The sequence below is a fragment of the Coptis chinensis genome, chromosome 1 (assembly GCF_015680905.1).
Source record: "Coptis chinensis isolate HL-2020 chromosome 1, ASM1568090v1, whole genome shotgun sequence".
Classification (NCBI taxonomy): domain Eukaryota; kingdom Viridiplantae; phylum Streptophyta; class Magnoliopsida; order Ranunculales; family Ranunculaceae; genus Coptis; species Coptis chinensis.
In genome coordinates this window covers 20,196,355-20,215,926 of record NC_141456.1, presented here as the reverse complement: position 1 = coordinate 20,215,926, position 19,572 = coordinate 20,196,355, and the positions used below count along the sequence as shown (strand labels likewise).

General features: G+C 35.0%; 2 long non-coding RNA genes across 2 annotated transcripts; both read left to right on the top strand.

The window, feature by feature from the left end:
• Positions 1–8,526: 8,526 nt before the first annotated feature.
• Positions 8,527–9,970, top strand: LOC147522777 (uncharacterized). The gene is made up of 4 exons (XR_015195594.1): positions 8,527–8,875; positions 9,244–9,336; positions 9,464–9,544; positions 9,848–9,970. It is a non-coding gene; the product is annotated as an uncharacterized LOC147522777 (long non-coding RNA).
• A 112-nt stretch (positions 9,971–10,082) lies between these two features.
• LOC147522776 (uncharacterized) lies at positions 10,083–11,648 on the top strand. The gene is made up of 3 exons (XR_015195591.1): positions 10,083–10,245; positions 10,683–10,769; positions 11,416–11,648. It is a non-coding gene; the product is annotated as an uncharacterized LOC147522776 (long non-coding RNA).
• Positions 11,649–19,572: the final 7,924 nt, after the last annotated feature.

The following is a 19,572-nucleotide window of genomic DNA, read 5'->3' as shown; positions in this document are numbered from 1 at the left end:
CCTCCACCACCGGATCGACCACCACCAGCCACCCACATTTGGCCCCTCAAAACCCAGCGGTTTTAACCCCCATGAAAACCCCCATCTACCGATACCATCATAACCCGATTCCCCCTTACTTTCAAACTCAACCCCCGACCGCCATTAATGCACCTCCGGAGCTTCAACAGCACCCCATTCGACAACCCTCACACACACTACACTACCCCACTTCAACCCATCATCAATCAACCAACATAATCAACCAAATAACAGTTCGAATTATTTTACTGGAGGATGTCTGGGCGTGCCGCCATTAACGCTCCTCCGGAGCTTCTGCAGCACTCACCCCAACCCATTACACAACCAAAATAACAAATCAACAACCACCATTCACCCAACAACTGATTCTAAACACAGTTCAATCAACACCCTTCACCCATGAACCCTGACAGTGTAACCACCGATTTCAACCATCACCAATACACCCCGATAGTTTAACCACCGATTTCAACCAACAAATAACACCATACCCCAGTTCAAATAAAAAATATCCACACCACCTCATTATCCCAGTTCGACAGTTTAAAGGAGAGGGTGATTGTTTGGGGCTCGCACCTCATGAACCATCACTTAAGAGTTTTCAACAGTTTAACACTTCAACATAATTTAACAATATAACAGGACGCCAAATAAAAACAGGATAATGAGCAGTAACAATAGACAGAAACCTTAGATAGAGAAATATGTCTGTATACAGATACACGGAAACTATAGATTCAGTGAAATAGCAAAAATAACTACTCACCTAATTAACAGCTCGACGAATCCCTCCTAGTCCGAATCGTCGCACTCCAACGCTCTAACCAACGAGCTTTTATCTCCGCCTCCATTTTTTTTTTTTTTTATCTCAAAACCCTATTATCTAGAAAAATATGTATATATACTTGGGTTTAAAACCTAAGCCCAACACAGACTCGAGCCCAGAAATCAGGCCCACATATCCCAAATCCAATCCAGCGAATTTTAAATAAATAATTAAATTAATTAATTAATAAATAAATATGTATTTTAAATATGGGCGTTACAAATGTATTATGAACTATCCTCAAGATGAAGATGGACCATAAGGCTGAAGACATATATGTGGGTGATCGAATTTGACGAGATTAGGTTATTTTTTCATTTGGATTTGGATTAGGCTGATTATATTTGTATGAATTAGATTGGAAATGTGTTATTTATTTCATTACGTTTTACGATTAAGTACAAATATATATTGGTTATCCAATGGGATTGGAATGTTTCAATGAAATTAGCAATATATATATGTGTTATTTGAAATTTAATGGATCATATTCAGATATGTAGTTTATTGCAGGTCCCCAATTTTGGGGGTTTTTATATATATTCACGTTTTTATTTTTATTTTTAATAAAAAAAAATATATACATATCACTGTTTTACCCAAACCGTCATAACTAATGGTACTTTTTATGACCGTTAAAAAAGATGAATGCATAACCGTTTATTTAAAACCGTCACAAATGATATGATTTGTTGTGACGGTTTTTGAGCAGTTGTTACCGTTTTTATGGTAGAGAGAGGCTAGTCTGGAACAAATATTTGTGACGGTTTTGGGAAAAAAATAAATGACTCTCACTCTGTCACGGTTTTGGAAAAAAAAAAAAAAGACAAAAAGACTTTTGTGACTGTTTTTAACAGTGATATAAAGCTTTTTTTCTTGTAGTGACATGAGCTCCAGGATGCAAATCGATGCATATGAATTGCTCCCAGAAGTCCTGCCTCAGAGTCTGTGATGGTTCGCCATGAATAAATGTAATCTCTTGATGCATATGAATTGGTGATGTGTCTACTGTTGCATGAATGAATTTGCCATTTGAAATATGAATGCGGAGATTTACATGATCCTTCCAAAGTAGCCAGAGCCCACCTTTATTTGTCAAAAACATTTCATTTGGATAGAAGCTCACTTTTCTCCAACAGAAGAAGACAGAAAGCTCTCTTTGCTTGCTTTCGAGGAGTTGAAAATGTCAATGCCGTTCTTGCATTGCATGCAAGTTCAGGATCACCAATGAGGACTAAAATTTTGTCTACAGACCTTGTAATATAAAGAGGGGGAGGTGTTGGTGGGGAGAGGTGTAGCAGCCTAGCAGGTAGTGGGGAGGGTGTTATTGTCGTTTTGCACTCTTAATATATGGAGAGAATTTCATGTGCCTTAGTCCTCAAGTTTTTGGCGGTCCTGGTGTACAGAAACTAGAGTTAAGGGTCTTAAATGTTGCTGGCTTGCGAGGCATGCGTTAGACACTGTCAGAAACCTTATTAGCGCAGCATCTTCACCTGTAGTAATGTTGCGTTAAGCACGGGCCTTGGTGTCAATCAGTGTTTACTGGAGTCGTCCTGCAGTGTCTAGTGTAATTATATTGATGAGGGAGTGTTGCAATCTGAATCCATGAGCAAGGTATTATTGTAATACTTTTATAAAGTGTAATTTGGAGATTGCTTTTTGTTTTTGTTTTGTTTTGTTTTTTTTTTATTATTATTATATTTATTTACTTTTATAAAACATTTTCATGAGAATCATACTATTGTCATTTGCCCAAGTTCTTGCTCTCTTTACAAGATAATGTACATTTATTGAAAAAGTAAAATGCTGATTGAAATGATAATAATGAGTACAACCATTTAACGTTCGATGGAGGCATATGCTATTCATGAAACACCAGGTCTTTTGTAGCATGCAGTGTAACTACAAGTTGTGAATCATGATTTTAATCATGTAAAAATATGGCAACACGAGGTTTATAATAAGAATATAGCACGTCATGTGTGCCATAAGGGAAGGACAAGTAGTACTATTATTCATTCAGAGAATAGACGTTTCTACAATAACATAGTTTGCTTATATTCTCCCTGAGATATCTGTAACACCCCTCCCCTCCCTCCCCAGAAGAATATTAGTTGCACATTGTACCTCACCTTCCCCCTTCACCCCCACCCCCACTGCTTTTTTTACCATTCCTCATCGACTAGAACTCCGTTTTGGTAAATTTGTTTTGTTTGTTTTTTTGTTCTTATTAAGTATGTGTGGAGATATCTTAATGGAAAGAAGACTCCAATTCAAGCATTTTAACGGGCAACTATCCTGTAGTTATATTTTTTTTTTTGAAACAAATTAATGGGTTAGGCTGACCCTTGGACCTGCATTAGAGTCTCAAATATACTCGTCCCCTTACATCATTTTCAACAATCTCTGCTAAATTGCGATCAAGTGGCGGGCTATTACAAAAGTATTTCTCATCTAGTGAAGAACTTAGGCTGGCTAAATAGTCAGCACTTCTATTCACCTCTCTGTAAACATGACATAACTTTACCTCATCCAAAAGAGCAACTGATACCTTTGTAGCTTCTACAATGTTGGTGCGCATACCATGGCGCTCCTTCTTGTCCTTTAAGAATCAGTATTGCTCTTTTTGAGTCGAACACACTGAATCTTTTGAGTTGTTTTTGCAAGCAGATTGAGAGACCAACTTCAATTGCCTTCAATTCTTGGTATAGAACCCATTTCCTATGCCCTCCTCCTGTAAAGGTAAAAGCACACTACCTTCTTGGTCGATATTGATACCACCATAACCCACTCTCTGATCGGTGGCCAGGCGTCGGTGTTAAGTTTGAAGAATCCTGAGGGGGGCAGCTTCCATTTGCATAAAGTTGGATTATTGATTTTATACTTAACATGAATGTCAAGTCTTGTCGGCCAGACTCTTGATTTCTGATGTGTCAAGGATGTGTCAAATCTTGATGCCAAGATAGATTTTCATGTCTTTGAGTATAGCATTAGCAAGACTTTGCCAAGATGTTGAGTGATTTTTGAATCTTCTACCATTTCTCTCAGATCAAATATAACCGATGGTGGCACATACATATGCTTTGATCACTTCAGCTCTGGGAGACTTTTTCCTACATATATTTATAATGTAACACCATTCTACATTTGAGCCCCTCACGGTTCTTCCCAGACCCAGTGCAAGCTTTACTCTTGACCAAACATTCATTGCATAATTGCAATCAAAGTACATGTGCTTTGAGTTTTCTCTGACTTCATTACTAAACAAAGATTGAGAAACATTGAGAACCTTTTTGTGCATTAATCTATCCCGTAGGCAAGCTTCCGTAAAACAATTGCCAACCATTAAAGGAATGTTTTGGTAACACAAGTTTGCTCCAAACCATCCTACACCAGTTCGGTTTAAGCCTTTTCTTCCTAAGATCATTTGTAAGCTACTTTAGAGGAGAAAATTCGGATGGAGAAGACAACCAAATAACTCTATCCTCCTCCGTAAGTATACATTGATGTCCGTGGCTAGAATAGATTTTTTGACTTCTCAGACTCGGGCATTCTATGCACTAGCTGATTCCACTCTCCATTTTCGATGAGAGAACTTACCTTTGCATCCAAAGGGAGCTGTAAGAGATTTTTAGCTTCTTGTGAATGAATAAGTGAGTCAAGTACACACTAGGGATCATGCCATAATAGGGTTTGCTCACCAGTTGAGATGCTGTACCTTAGAAGCTTTTTTGCATGTTTTCTGGTTTTTAGAACACATCTCCAAGTCCAAGAGCAATCTCGAGGAATAAGCATAGTCCAAAAGAATTGCAACTTGATGTGTTCAGACCAAGTCCAAGAGATCCATAGACTTGGTTCTTTGCAACAGATTCTGTATATAAGACCACAATAAGATGCAGTGTTCCATATAACTGGGTCTTGGATGCCGAGTCCACCTTCAGACTTGGGGAATAACAAATTTTCTCTGCTTGACTGATGCATTTTTTTCCCCATAGCTGATCCATTCCATAAGAATTTTATACAAATCTTTGAAACCATAGTCAACACCCCTATTGGAAGTATGAACGTCTTGGCCCAATATATATGAAAAGATGCAAGAACTGAAATGATGAGTTGAAGTCTCCCTGCATGGCTCAAGAACCTATTCTTCCAGTTTTGAATCCGGACTGTAGTCCTCTCCACTAGTGGTAGACAATCTTTGACACCTATCCTTGCAGAAACAAGCGGCAGACCCAAATACTTGATTGGAAGAGAGGCAGTTTGCATGTTTAGAATCCTGTAGTTATATTTGATTCTTCCTTTTCGAGTTTTATCTCTTTCATGTGTGTGTGTGTGTGTTTTATCTGCGTTAGCGTTGGAAGTTTCTTTTATACGATCTTGGTGAATTATGTCGGGGTTTAGTAGTTATCCAGTTCAATTTCATCTTGTTGAGAATGTCATCTTGTGTTATTTCGTTTTCTTTAACCATTCTCAGATCTCTTCCTTTACAATGGCATTTTTTCAAAGGTTCATAAACTAAACGCCATGGAATTCATTGAAAAAATGGCATTTGAACCAAATATAGATGTCTGGGAAACCTTGATGAACCTTTGCAGGGCTTATGGGAACATCCATCTTGGGGATCATTGTGCCGAGTTTGTTAACTACTTGCTTTGGATCCTTCTCGCTTAACATATAAATTAGAAGAAGGCTTTTTACCAGTGAAATTTTTGAATGTTGCTAAAGATAGAGAAGGAAAAACGGGATAGTTGGATGTGTAGGTGGTATGGAAATCCTACTCGGCAGTCGAAATGCATGCGATCTTGCGGGTTATGTCTGTGCAAATGAAAGAGGCTGGTTACGCGCCACATACTAATTTCCCAAAGTTTATCTTAGAAGACGAAGAGCAATACATTCTTGCCCAAATTGTAAAGGTTGGTCTTGTTAGTTTACTCAGGTGCGCCCCGCCTTGAATTCATGTTGTGATGGAGAGAAGAGGTCGTCTGTGCAAGGATTTGCATAGTGCACTGAAGATCATGTCAAATTAAGCTTACTGGTAGGGAAATCGCGTTAACTACTGCCAGATTTCACCATTTCAAAGATGGATTGTGTTCTTGCAAAGAAATTTGGTAATTTTAGGAGATTCTAATGTAAGTTTTTTAGCTACTTAACTTTTGTGGGTTTAGACTTTTAGCAGGCAAATCACTTGGAAGGATTAATTCAAGTGTACTTGTCATATTGTTTAAAGATTTGTACGGACCAAGATACACTTTTTTAATTTTAAACTCCTTAAAACTTTTTTAATTTTAATTTTAAACTCCTTCTAGTTCAATTGGTTGTGTACGAGGTTGCAAGTTCGAATCTTATCAAGTGTTGGTAGAGATTTATTTCTTGTGTAATTATGTGATGGGGCTTTGGGCCAAGTGAGCATGCGGGCTAGAGACAAAGTGCTGCTACGATGGGTGGACCAAAGAGCGAAAGCAAGTCTTCATGGACCAAGTGGAGGCGGTTGGGTCTACTCAAAATGGCGCATCGGTGAGAGCCTTCGAACTAGGTTCCCTTCGGGGTTAATGAGCCTTCGGGCAATGTAAGCCTTCAAGCTAGCTCGGCTCTTTCAATGTAAGTGGTGTGGGTCTGCTTTAACCCTCTCAATATGTCAAAAAAAAAAACACACAAGTGGGTGGGTGTGTGCATAGTTCGGTATTTCAAATTTTTGGAATTCCGACAAATCCAAAAACCGAAATTGACCATATTTCAACCCATGTCAAATTTTGATTTCGACAAATTTCGAAATAATTAATATTTCGACCCCATATTGTATTTTCCCATTTTTTGAAAACACTATATGCATTGTGCGAGGCAAATTCTTCACTTAGTTTTTTTTTTTTTTTTTCCATATTCCCCATCTAGCTAGTGAAGAGTTTGACTCGAGTACTCTCTAATTTTATTAATATTGAAAACTCATTACTTACTCATGCAAAACCCTTTTGTTGTAGAGTGCTCCTCCAAATTACTGCTCCATTTTCTGGGTTGCGCTGAACCTCGGTAAGTGTTTGGACATATAGAATGCTTTACTTAGTTTTTCACCGTCAGATTGTTGCAATAAGTAATAAATCTTGACAAAAAAAAAAAAAAAAAAAACCTGGGTATTACTAGTAGCTGCTTTGCATGATTATACTTTTACATTTTTATTGGAGGCGTTATAACTTAGTGGTATTGTCGAATGTTGACTAGTCATTACATTTCAAAAAGCTGTGCGGTTCGTGGATTTGGAAGAACTAGCGTATGATGCATTGCGTCGAGGTGCACGACTTCTGGAGCACCCTCTTTGATCTGCCCACCAACTTAATTGCTGAATCGGCTCTGAAGGTGATTGAATTTGCGCAAATGTTCCTTCCCCTGTGCCTGGGAACAGCCTGGTTCAATGGGGAAGCAGAGGCTCTGAAGGTGATTGAGTTCGAGGAAATGCTCCTTCCCATGTGCCTGGGAACATTCAGGTTCAGTGGGAAGCAGAGAGCACTGTTTTTTCCAGCGTCCACTACTAAAAAAATAACATGTTATGACGTTTATTTTTTATCTATCTTGACGACTTTGTTAAAAACCGTCAAGATAAGTGTTTTAGTAATATTTTTATGACGGCTATTGTAACATTATGTCGTGTATGACACAAGCGTCAAGAAAATATAATAAATTTATGACGGCTATTGCAACATTATATCGTGTATGATACAAGCGTCAAGAAAATATAATAAATTTATGACGACTGTTACAACATTATGTCGTGTATGATACAAGCGTCAAGAAAATATAATAAATTTATGACGACTGTTACAACATTATGTCGTGTATGACACAAACGTCAAGAAAATATAATAAATTTATGACGGCTGTTGCAATATTATATCGTGTATGAGACAAGCGTCAAGAAAATATAATAATTTTATGAAGGCTGTTGCAACATTATATCATGTATGACACAAGCGTCAAGAAAATAGAAATATGATGGTGTTTCTAAAACAGTCAAATTAGCAATAGAATAAACCGTGAACCTTCTCACAATTTTTTGGGCACCAGCTGGGTTGGACCATTTTTACTTTCACTTAAACCGTCAACAACTTAACAAATAAAAATAGCATTCAATTAATAGGGTATGGTACCCATCAGGTAGACTCCACTTATTTAGACTCCAATCTCACTCCAAATCCATACCGTTAGATTCTATTAGCATCTACGGTTACATTATTATTTCCACGCCTCCTACAAATCCTAAAAGGGTATTTTTGGTGGATAGATTCAGTTGAGAAAATTAAAACTTATGAGACAGAGAAAAACCCAAAACCTTTCTTCTCCACTGACCAGACCCTTCTCCATCCTCCCTTAACGCCGCACAGTGAGTATGTGGTTACCTATTGAACCGAAGTTCTCTACAATACACCATAATAGTTTTTTTGTAACACTGGGCTTTTCTCATTAGTGACACCAAATTGGCATCATCACTGTTGTGACACCATTTTGGCGTCACTAAATTGCTAAAGCCGTCACCAATAATTTGATAATAACCTGGATTAAATTTTGAGGAATTATAAGAAATATTGTGACGGCAAGATAGCGTCAATGTGTCTAGAATGCAAGAAATTACAATGTAAGGGACCGTGTCTTCTTCTCTCGAATAAATAACAACTCAAAACTCAGTTCCCATCTCTCCCAAGTCCCAACTACCTCCTCTATTCTTTACCCTCCTTTCCAGTTCCCATTACTAAACCAGATCCGGCTTCGATTAGAACACATAAATCTAGAACCAAAGTTTGAACAAACTCTAGAAATGATTGTAGTAAGTCTCGAAAATTCGTTCTAGTGGTACCGAAGGCAAACCCGCTGAAGAAGAAGGAGATGGGCACAACGCTCAAAGATGCTACTAATTTAATTGGACGATAGCCATGAAAGCCCTTGTGATTAATCTGCCCTCTCTTTCTTATGATAACCCATTTCGAAAAAAGTCAGTTTTTTTATGCTTACTCCTCCACATCCGAAAAAGCTTTGATTTTCAAGGTTGGTTCTCTTATTTAGACTTCATTAATTTTTGTTCTCTTTGGTATGGTTTTATTTTACACATTGATTCTCTTAATTAATTTGACCACTAGAGAAAAAAAAAAACTTAATCTTCAATTTTTTCAAGCTAGGTATTTTTTTTTCTTTAATTTGTATTCCTTTAGATTTCAGGTTGCTTAAATTTGTTTCAATTGTTTATAATAATTTAGTTTCTGGAAATGAATTAAAGTTTGGTTTTGGTTTTGGTTTTGGGTTAGGACCTGTGAATTCTCTATGGATTTTCCAAGAAGCCAAAAATTGAGTTTACTTATTAGGACTAATCGTCGGTGAGTAATATACTGCTCATTCTTGTTTCTTTATAATTACAGTGGTTAAAAATCATAACAATGGAGAGTATATTCTTTTTGGCTGATCAAGGACTTACACTGGTTGAATAAAGGGTCAAGCATCCATGTGGCATGGTAAGCACACGTTAATGAATACAAAGATCTCTCATTTGCTTTGGTAAAAGGCGGTGTTAAATGTCATGCTTCATACTTCTTTTTTGTTATGCACTTAATTAACTATATGATTTTCATTCATATATAGGAGAACATAATTTTGTAATGCTGCGGCCTTCAAATCCCAATAATTCCCCTGAAGTCCCTGATTTCAACAGTCTAACTTATGGTAAGATCTACATATACTTTATTTGTCTCATTAAATGGGTGGTGATGCCTCCACAAAGAACTAGTTGTTGACAAAATGTACACCTCAAATAATGTTGGCCTTGCTGGGCATTTTGCTGCAAATTGAAATCATAACCTATTTTACTTTTTTATTTTTATTTCTAAGGTAAATGGACAAGCTGAGTATGTAGAGGAACATGATACTTACTACATCCGTGTTGATGATACGAATCCTAGAAGCATCATTAATGTGATGAATGTTATTGACACCACCAAAGCTAAAAACATGTCTTTCTCCATGTAGGACTTAATGTGTTTGTTGTATTATTGGTCTTGAAATACCTTGGAGCCTGTGAAGGACAGAGAACCTCAGATGGCGCAACTAAGGCTTACCCTTTAAAGCCAGAAAAATCAATAAAATTTAACCCATGGAACAAATGAAGATCTGAGTCTTGTATGAAAGTGTAGCTCTTTTCTACGAAAGTAATTGTATGAGAGGAAGATTTGTGTCATTTGCTCTGACGCCAACGAATGGGTTTTTTGTTCCTTGAGGTCACCGTGCTACCTGCTATGAATGTTCAAAGGTACACCAAAAGACTTGGAAATCCTTTTGGTATAAGTCCAGTAAGGAAAATGTCTCAAAATAATGGGTTTCTGCAGAATTTTAAAGAAGAAGATGTGCTCGATCTGCAGAAGGTCAAGGTAAGAACGCTTCCTACTTAATGTACAGTTATTTGTGGTTCTTGAAGCCGTTGTGGTCTTGAACTTCACGTCGATCGTTATTATGCAGCCAGATTCACTTGGTTAATGTTTAGTCGAGGCCTTATCACCTTTATTATTAAGAATGGATTCTGTCATATTGTTTTTAACTACCCAAAGTGTAGATTGAGTATGCTTTTCCTTATTACTGCTGCGGTGAGACGAGACCTTACAAGGGTGGCCTGTTATTTCTAGAACTATAAAGCTACTCTACTAGGACTTGAAATTGTATGAAGTATGAATCTTGGGTATTTTGTACCATTATAGAATTATTGTTTGGAACCATAGAAACTTTAAAAGCTAGTTTCTTAGTTAGTAATCAACGCAGAAGTTTATTAGCGTGATATGAGTTGGATACTTATTTCTGTTGTATATTTTAGGTGGATATGACAAGGAAGATAAAGCAACAAGGGCTTATGATCGATCTAGCTGCTATGAAGTACTGGGGTCCCACTACCAATTTCCCGGTAGAATACACTTTACAAGTCAACATTATTTAATCTTTGTTGTCTTTGAATTTGATAGAGGAAAACTGATGTGGTGGTTAATTGTGTATTAGGAAAAACAAAAAAAGTAGTTTAGGATTGTTTTATTGTTAGTAGTACCGATGGTTTGTTAGTGCATTCTTTTATTGAGTTGAACCTCAAGGTTTTGCTTTATTTCTTCGTTTCGTTTTCTACATTGATACTTTAACCAAGGTTGGAAGTTGGAACTTATGCCACTCTAATATGTTATAATGTCATAGGACACCAGGCTATATACTAGAAGGTAGAGGCAGCGCAGTACCCGTTTAGTTGTATATATGTCACCTTATTGTTATTCATATAGCTTCTAGGGCTAAAAAGGCTCCCATAGGTGCTTTACTATGTATTAGTGTTGTGTTGTCAAACAGTAATGCCCTATAGCTTCTTTGATATCTTAGTGGCATGGTTACCTTCTTGCTATGTTACTAATTTGGTAGACTAGAAACTATGTTATTGAGTTTTAATTAGTATAAGTGAACTTATTGTTATATATATATATATATATATATATATATATATATATATATATATATCTCATTACATTTTAAAAGGTAGAAATCTATCTAAACTCTTTTGTTAAATGAAACAGGTAATAATGCATGTGGCATTTGTTTGTTGCCGACCTTGAAGGATAGAGGTGGTTGATATTGCCACTATGACACTTTCTAATAAGAAGACTTTCTTTCTAGCTAGTTGTAAGCATAATGTAATATACTTTTTGTATTGTACTATACTTTTCGCTTGGAAAATGGAAGTACATGATGTTCACAAGTGACTTGATAATTTTGAGTGATGGAATGAATGTTTTATTTTCGAATGTGATTAATGGTGTGCTTGTGTATTTTATGGAAGTGCTCGAGTTATTTAATTTTTTTATCCCCTGAATAAATTATGTAATATGAACAAGTTCAATTCTTAGAATGATTTATGTTGGTAATAAAAATATGATTCTTGTTTCCGTAATGGATTTCAGTTGTCAGGTGTAAGAATTTCAAATTTACAGGAATTTATTTTCAGATTTACAGGGAAAAAAATAAATAAATAAAAGAAAAAAAAAGAAGTTATGACAGCTTCCAAAGAACTATCGTGCTACATATCAATTCTTGACAGTTTTTAGTGTTAATTTCTTGATGCTTTTGTTTATCAGGATGACGCTTAAATAAAAATAGTTATAAACGAAAGTTTAGTTCTTGACGCTTTTTCTAATAAATTATGATGGTTAAGTAAAACATGTCATGCAATAGGATCCAGTTATGACGGTTATAAAAGAATTTTTGTCATATTAAATTCGAGCTTTGATGTCAGCTTCTCAAGAACCGTCATCAAATTTATGATGTTTTTGTTAACTTTTTTGACGGGCTTTATAATAACAACGGTTGTTTTTAAAATAAAAAAATGTCATTAAACTTATTTCATGACGGCTAAAAGCCGTCATCACAAGTCGTTTTTTTAGTAGTGGTCTCATATCTGTATACTGCGAGGTTGCGAGCTACGAGCGGCATTTTCATGAGGATTTGGAGGCTCTACTGAAAAGATGGGAGATTATTAATTGTGGCTCCTGTGCCTCCAAAACGAGATGGAATTTGATGTAAATAAACTTTAATTTGGATTGAGCAAAATCTGAGTCTATCAGCTCAAGCCAAGTGGTTGTTAACTGTATTGTACTTGTGGCCTTATCAGGGTTTGTGTTTCACCCTGGGTTGTCTATTCCATATTAGTAAGACACAAAGCAAACAATTTAGATTTTTTGGTATAAAGCTTTGTAGTTACAGACGGTTTATTATTTCCAATTCTTTATTGCCTTTAATTTGTCAAGTTTGTTTTTTCGAATAGGGCTTGGGGGGTATAAAGTAGTTGTAACCTTCAATAGACTCAAGATCGGCTGCTCTATTACATTCTCATTATACATGAATAAATTCTATGGAGAGGAATCTTGATACAACCTCTAGAATTTCTGCTTTGATGTCAAGTTACTTATACACAATTTCATGTTTTTTTAGGTGTAGGGGTGTTGCTCAGTAGAAATTAAAGAGTCCTTGATGTTTCATTATTGCTAACGTTAGCTGCAGTAGCTGTCCATTAAGATGCATTCCCAATAACAATTTTTATTGTTGCTCGTTCTTCATGGTTGTAGACTTGTACAAGGACCATTGGTCTAGTACTTGTAAAAGTGAGCAATCATTTTCCAGGGAGTGACTCTCTAGGACAAAAATGCCGAAAAAGTAACTCTCAAGGACACTTTTTTATTTTTGTAATTCACAAGGACCGGGTAGATGAAAGGTCAAGTATGCCCTTGACGCGAAATAAAAAACGGATCGGATAGATGAAATGTCAAGTATATCCCTGACGCAAAATAATTAACATCCCAGCCCAGACGAAACGACCCGGTGTATTTAGTGTGAACAATGTTCATAGTCCTTGAGTATGAACATTGATTGGGTATGAACATTCAATGTTCATAGTCCTTTGGGTATGAACATTGACATGAACATTCAATGTCCATACATGAACATTCAATGTTTATAGTCCTTGGGTATGAACATTCAATGTTCATAGTCCTTCGATATGAACATTCAATGTTCATAGTCCTTGGGTATGAACATTGATTGGGTATAAACATTCAATGTTCATAGTCCTTTGGGTATGAACATTCGATGTTCATAGTCTTTGGTCATTTGGGTATGAACATTGACTAGCTTTTGAACCCGTCCTACGAACAGGTGCCACTATATTAAATTATTCTTAAATTATTATGAAAAATATTTGTAACTATGCACAGTTATAAGATATATAAATGTTATATTGATCACACATCCAAATTTCTTGTAACGTGAAAACCTCATGCTCTATAAAAAGATAGAGCACAACTTTGATAAAATCTTTCGACTTCTATTTGTTGTTACATAATAGAAGTTTGATTAAATTTTTGTTAGAATGTCCAATAAGGCAAAGATCATACTTAAGCTACTTAAATACCAAGTCATTCCCAATCATACGAAAATAGATATATATGATAAACACTATTTTAAATACAAAATTATATTTGTTGAACATTCCAACTACATATAATACAACTATGTTTTTAGGTTAGTTCAACGCAATTGTATCCAATTTTTTGATTTCCCGTTAATTATTCATTGAGGTTAGTTCAATGCATTTGCATCCATTCTAATTTCCCCTTAATTATACTTTGAGTTAGTTCAATGCAGTTGTATCCAGTTTTCGATTTCTCTTTAATTATTATTTTCAGTTAGTTCAATGCATTTGCCTCGAGTTTCCGATTTCACGTTAATTACTTTTTGAGATTAGTTCGATGCATTTGCATCCAATTTTTGACTTCACATTAACTATTCTTTGAGGTTAGTGTCATGCAAAAAATAATAATAAATAAATAAATAGGGTTAGTTCATTTAATGCATTTGCATCTAATTTCTGAGAATTCCCGGTGATTTTCTTTAGGTTAGTTTAATGCAATTTCTTCCAATTCTTGATTTCTCGTTAGTTATTCTTTGAGAGTTAGGTCAATGCAATTGCATATAGTTTCTGATTTCATGTTGATTATTATTTGAGTTTAGCTAAACGCAATTGCATATAGTTTTAGATTTCCCATTGATTATTTTTTGAGATTAGTTCAATGCAGTTGCATACTTGCATCTGGTTTTCGATTTTCCGTTAATTGTTTTTTATGTTAGTTTAGTGCAGTTGCATCGAGTTTCCGGATTTCCTTTAATTATTCTTTCGGGTTAATTCAAAGAATTTGCACCCAGTTTTTGATTTCCCGTTAACTATTATTTGAGGTTAGTTCAATGTATTTGTATCCAGTTTTCAATTTCTCGTTAATTAATTATTCTTTGTGGTTAGTTTAACGTATTAGTATTCCGTTTCCGATTTCTCATTAATTATTTTTTGAGGTTTGTTCGTTCCATTTATATCAGGTTTCTAATTTCCCGTTAATTATTCTTTTAGGTTAGTTTGTTGTGTTTGCATCCAGTATCCGATTTCTCGTTTTAAGGTTAGTTTAATGCATTTGCATACAATCATGATTTATAGGTTAATTATTATTATCTAAGGTTAGTTCAATACACTTGCATTCAGTTTCTGATGTCCTATTAATTATTATTTGAGATTAGGTCAATGCATTTGCATCCAGTTTTCGATTTTTCGTTAATTGCTATTTGTGGTTAGTTCGATGCATTTGTATCCAGTTTCTGATTTCACGTTAATTATTCTTTAGGGTTAGTTCTATGCAAAGAAAAAAAAAAGGTTAGTTCCATGCAATTTCATCCAATTTTTGATTTCCCGTTAATTATTTTTTGAGGTTAATTCAATGCATTTGCATCCAGTTTTCGTTTTCCTGTAAATTATTATTCGAGTTTAGTTCAATGGATTTGCATCCAATTTTCAACTTTTTTTTAGGTTAGTTTGATGCACTTGCATCCAGTTTTCGATTTTCCATTGATTATTCTTTGAGGTTAGTTCAATGCATTTACATCCAAACCAATTTTTCGTTAATTATTTTTTGAGCTTTGTTCAGTGCAGTTGCGTCTAGTTTTAGATTTTCCGTTATTTATTATTTGAGGTTGGTTCAATGCAGTTACATTCAGTTTTGAATATCCCGTTCTATATTCTTTGTGGTTGGTTCAATGTATTTGCATCTAGTTTTCGATTTCTCGTTAATTATTATTCGAGGTTAGTTCCATACAAAAAAAAAATGTTAGTTTCATCCAATTACTGATTCCCTTTAATTATTCTTTGAGGTTAGTTCAATACATTTGCGACCAGATTGAACCCGATTTCCAATTAATTATTTTTAGATATTAGTTCAATGCATTTGCATCCAGTTTCCGATTTCACGTTAATTATTTTTTTAGGTTAATTAAATGCATTTGCATCAAGTTTTCGATTGCCCGATAAATATTATTTGAAGTTAGTTCAATGCAGTTGCATCCAATTTCTGATTTCCTGTGAGTAATATTTTGAGGTTAGTTTAATACAATGGCATCCAGTTTCCAGTTTCCCTTGCTTATTGATTTCGAATTCCCGTTAATTATTTTTCGAGATTAGTTAAATGTAGTTGCTTCAAGTTTTCGATTTTTTGTTAATTATTCTTTGACGTTAGTTCAATGAGTTTACTTACAATTTTTGATTTCCCGTTAATTGTTCTCTGAGGTTAGTTTGTTGCGTTTGCATCCAATTTCCAATTTTTCATTAATTAGGTTAGTTCAATGCAGTTGCATCCAGTTTCTGATTTCCCGTTAATTATTTTTTGAGGTTAGTTTGTTATATTTGCATTCAGTTTCTGATTTCCCGTTAATTAGGTTAGTTCAATGCATTTGCATCCAGTTTCCGATTTTCCATTAATTATTATTTGAGGTTAGTTTAGGTTAGTTCAATGCATTTACATACAATTTCCAATTTCTCATTAATTATTTTTTGAGGTTCACTGCAATTCCATCCAGTTTACGATTTTATGTTAATTATTCTTTGAGGTTACATAGTTCAATGCATTTGTATCCAGTTTCCAATTTTCCATTATTTTTTTTTTAGGTTATTTCAGTGTAGTTGCATCCAGTTTCCGATTTTCAGTTAATTATTCTTTGATATTAGTTACCCATTTTCTAATTTTAACTTAATTATTTTTTTTAGGTTAGTTCAATGTCTCGTGGTACAAATCTTAGTATGATTAAAACCTTATAAGTAAACACTCAAAATAAATCAAACCCCTTTGTAAGACACTTCTTAGAAGCTCGAAACTTTTTGTGGTTATAGAGGGACTCTAAAATAGCAATAAGTGCCATAGCTCTAAACTCTAGCCATACTCTTCTCATGTGTTTTGCTAATAAGAATTATACAAATTGCGTCATAAAACCTCCCCAAATTAACAACGTCAACTTCTGCACATTAGCATTCAGTCCCCAATTCTTAAATACCTTCTGAGACAGTTGATTCTGCTCCAAAGCTTTCTCGTTTCTTCAATTCTTATATACAACTTTAAAAAGACGCCTAAATGGACAACCTCAACTGAATCATCATCTCTTTATTGAGCTTTATATATTTCCAATGCCTACAAACAATGTGGCAAAACCTCTTTATTAATCAACAATGCAACATAAACGTGTGTTTTTATTATTCAATAGCGTCGGCTAATTTCCTATCATGCACACTAAGCTCGCTACTTGCAATAATTGAAGTTGTGGTATTCGTTTAAGCTACTAGCTCATGCTGAAGCAAGTCAAGGGTGGGTTCTGATTCTAACTTTGACAATATACTGTTAGCCCTATTTAGATATCCAAAACTATCATTAAATCTATTTAAACCATAGCAAGCAAATCCCATCAAATATAAAGTCATGCATGGCCAGCGGTAAAGACGACAAACATGAATCATTTTCACAATTAACTGAAGTTTATAACCAAATTATGTGTACTTGTGATGCCTTCAATTCTATAAGAGGAGAATACCAACATCTAGTGCTAAAAATCTCAAGCCCGAAGAGAAAATAAGGCGTGGAATGCTCTAATTTATAGCTATGCTCAAAACGGGTTTTTTTAGGATAACATACAATATACGCAGATGTAGTTACATATAGTGGGGTTGTTTCTTCTCTTGCTCAATATACTATGTCTAGTGATGTCGTGAGCATTTTCATTGACATGTTGGATCTGGGCTTGAAGTCGAATGTCATAACCTTAGTAAGTGTCCTCCCTGCCATCAATATCTTTAGTGTAGCTTGATAATTGTAAAGAAATGATACAAAAATCCATGGCTACTCCTATAGGAACAGATTGGATCCTAAAAGAAGGATTAGAAATGCTCTTCTATCTGTTTACACAAAATGTTATTCAATTCAATATGTTGCTTCTGTCTTCGAAGATACTACGTACCGAGATGTGATTTCTTGGAGCTCAATGGTTGTAGGATACGTTCAGAATGGCTATTTTTAATAAGCACATGGAACATTTAGGGAGGTGATTACTCATGAAATTCAACCAAATCCTATCTCTGTGATAAACATTATTTCATAAAAGCAATCAGCCAATGCGAAATCCGGAAAAGTCAATGGTCGTGTAGAAGTAATCAGCCAAATCAACCATCTCATTTTAAAGAAAACTAAAGAGGATTGAAAACTTCATAAGAGTTCTTCGGTGAAATTTTCTGTTTCAGTGGTTTCTTATTGATGTAGACTAATAAATGAGTGAGCATGAAAAGCATATGGTTCAGATTGCTGAGCTGTTGTTGGAGAAAGAGGTTTTACATCAAGAGGACATGATTAGAGTACTGGGGAACGTCCTTGGAAGTCAGATGAGCAAACAAACTACGATAGGTTCAGGGATGAATTTATTGTGAAAGAGAAGAGTGTAGAAACCACAGAGATTGAAAATGCAGACGATGAATTGTCACCGGCCTTTTGAACCACAGTTTGTATTTTGTATATCAAATAGGGCTTTTCATCATCCCATGTAGGCATATGTACAGTTCAACATGTTTTCCATAAGAGCACTACTGCAGAATGTTTATTGTTGTCGTGATTTAATATCTCGGTAATCAAACTGTCAGTAGAAGATTTTTTTTTTCTCCTCCAGTATTATTATTATTATTATTATTATTATTTTGCTAAATCTCCAATATTAATTCATGTACATGTATAGTCTATTTCACGGGACTAAGGGTATTTTTAGCAGAAGGGCATGCATAAAAATTCTTACTTACTACTTTTGTTGTGGGACATGCCTTCTCTTAAATCTATTGATGAAGATTATATAGTTATATGAGTTCATTCAAATCATATTCTCTAGCGTAGAAGGGCTTAAACGTAGGATGCCCTAGCTTAGAACATATCTCTTTTGGTCTTGAAAAGTATTTTGCTGCTTGCCTTGGTAAAAAAAAAAAAAAGGAGATACACTCTTAATTTTGACAACTTAACCATCTTGAAAATCAAAGAAATAAAAAGAGTATAAACGTCCAGCCCAAAGTTGGAAATTTCTTATTTGTCTGATTTTATCTTATTTGTCTCCAACTTTTTCGTAATTAGCCAAAGAGTTTTACAAATATTGGAGACTCTGTGAACGCTCAAAAAATAGAGCCAAGAGGGTACACCTATAATATATATCTAAGGATTGGGTATGAACATTGAATGTTCATAGTCCTTTTGGCAAAGTTCATACATCAATATATTGTATATAACCTATTTTGATATGAATAATCATTGTTCATACACTAGCAGAAGGTATGAACACTCATAGCAAAATGACAGAAAGGGTAAAATCGAAAAATATTTATTTTAAATCCGGGTAATTTGTCCTTGAGAGTTATTTTCACGGAAGGGTATAACTAACATTTTAAAAAATATAAAAAGGCGGGGTCAACTTGAGGGTCAACTTTGAAATAGGGTTACTAATTTTAAAAAATCGAAATAAAATTGGTTGGTTTCTTTGAATTTTTGTTATTTTTTCCGATATTCCATTTGTCCTTGTTATAAGAGTTTGCAATGCAGGTGATAGAGGGGGAAGTGATAACTAAAACCGTTTCCTCTAAAAAGTGCTCTTTGGGTGATAAACTTCGGTGATAGTTTTCATTTTCCAAAATTGGGCCTTTAGGGACCAAAAAAATTTTTTTTTCGACGGGATGTTATTTTGCATGATTTTTCGTTTTTCGATTCAAAAACCGATAGATTTCGCGATATTCCATTTATTCCCTCTTGATAAAACTCTTGTTATAAGGGCGGGAACAAAGCCATACAAAACAA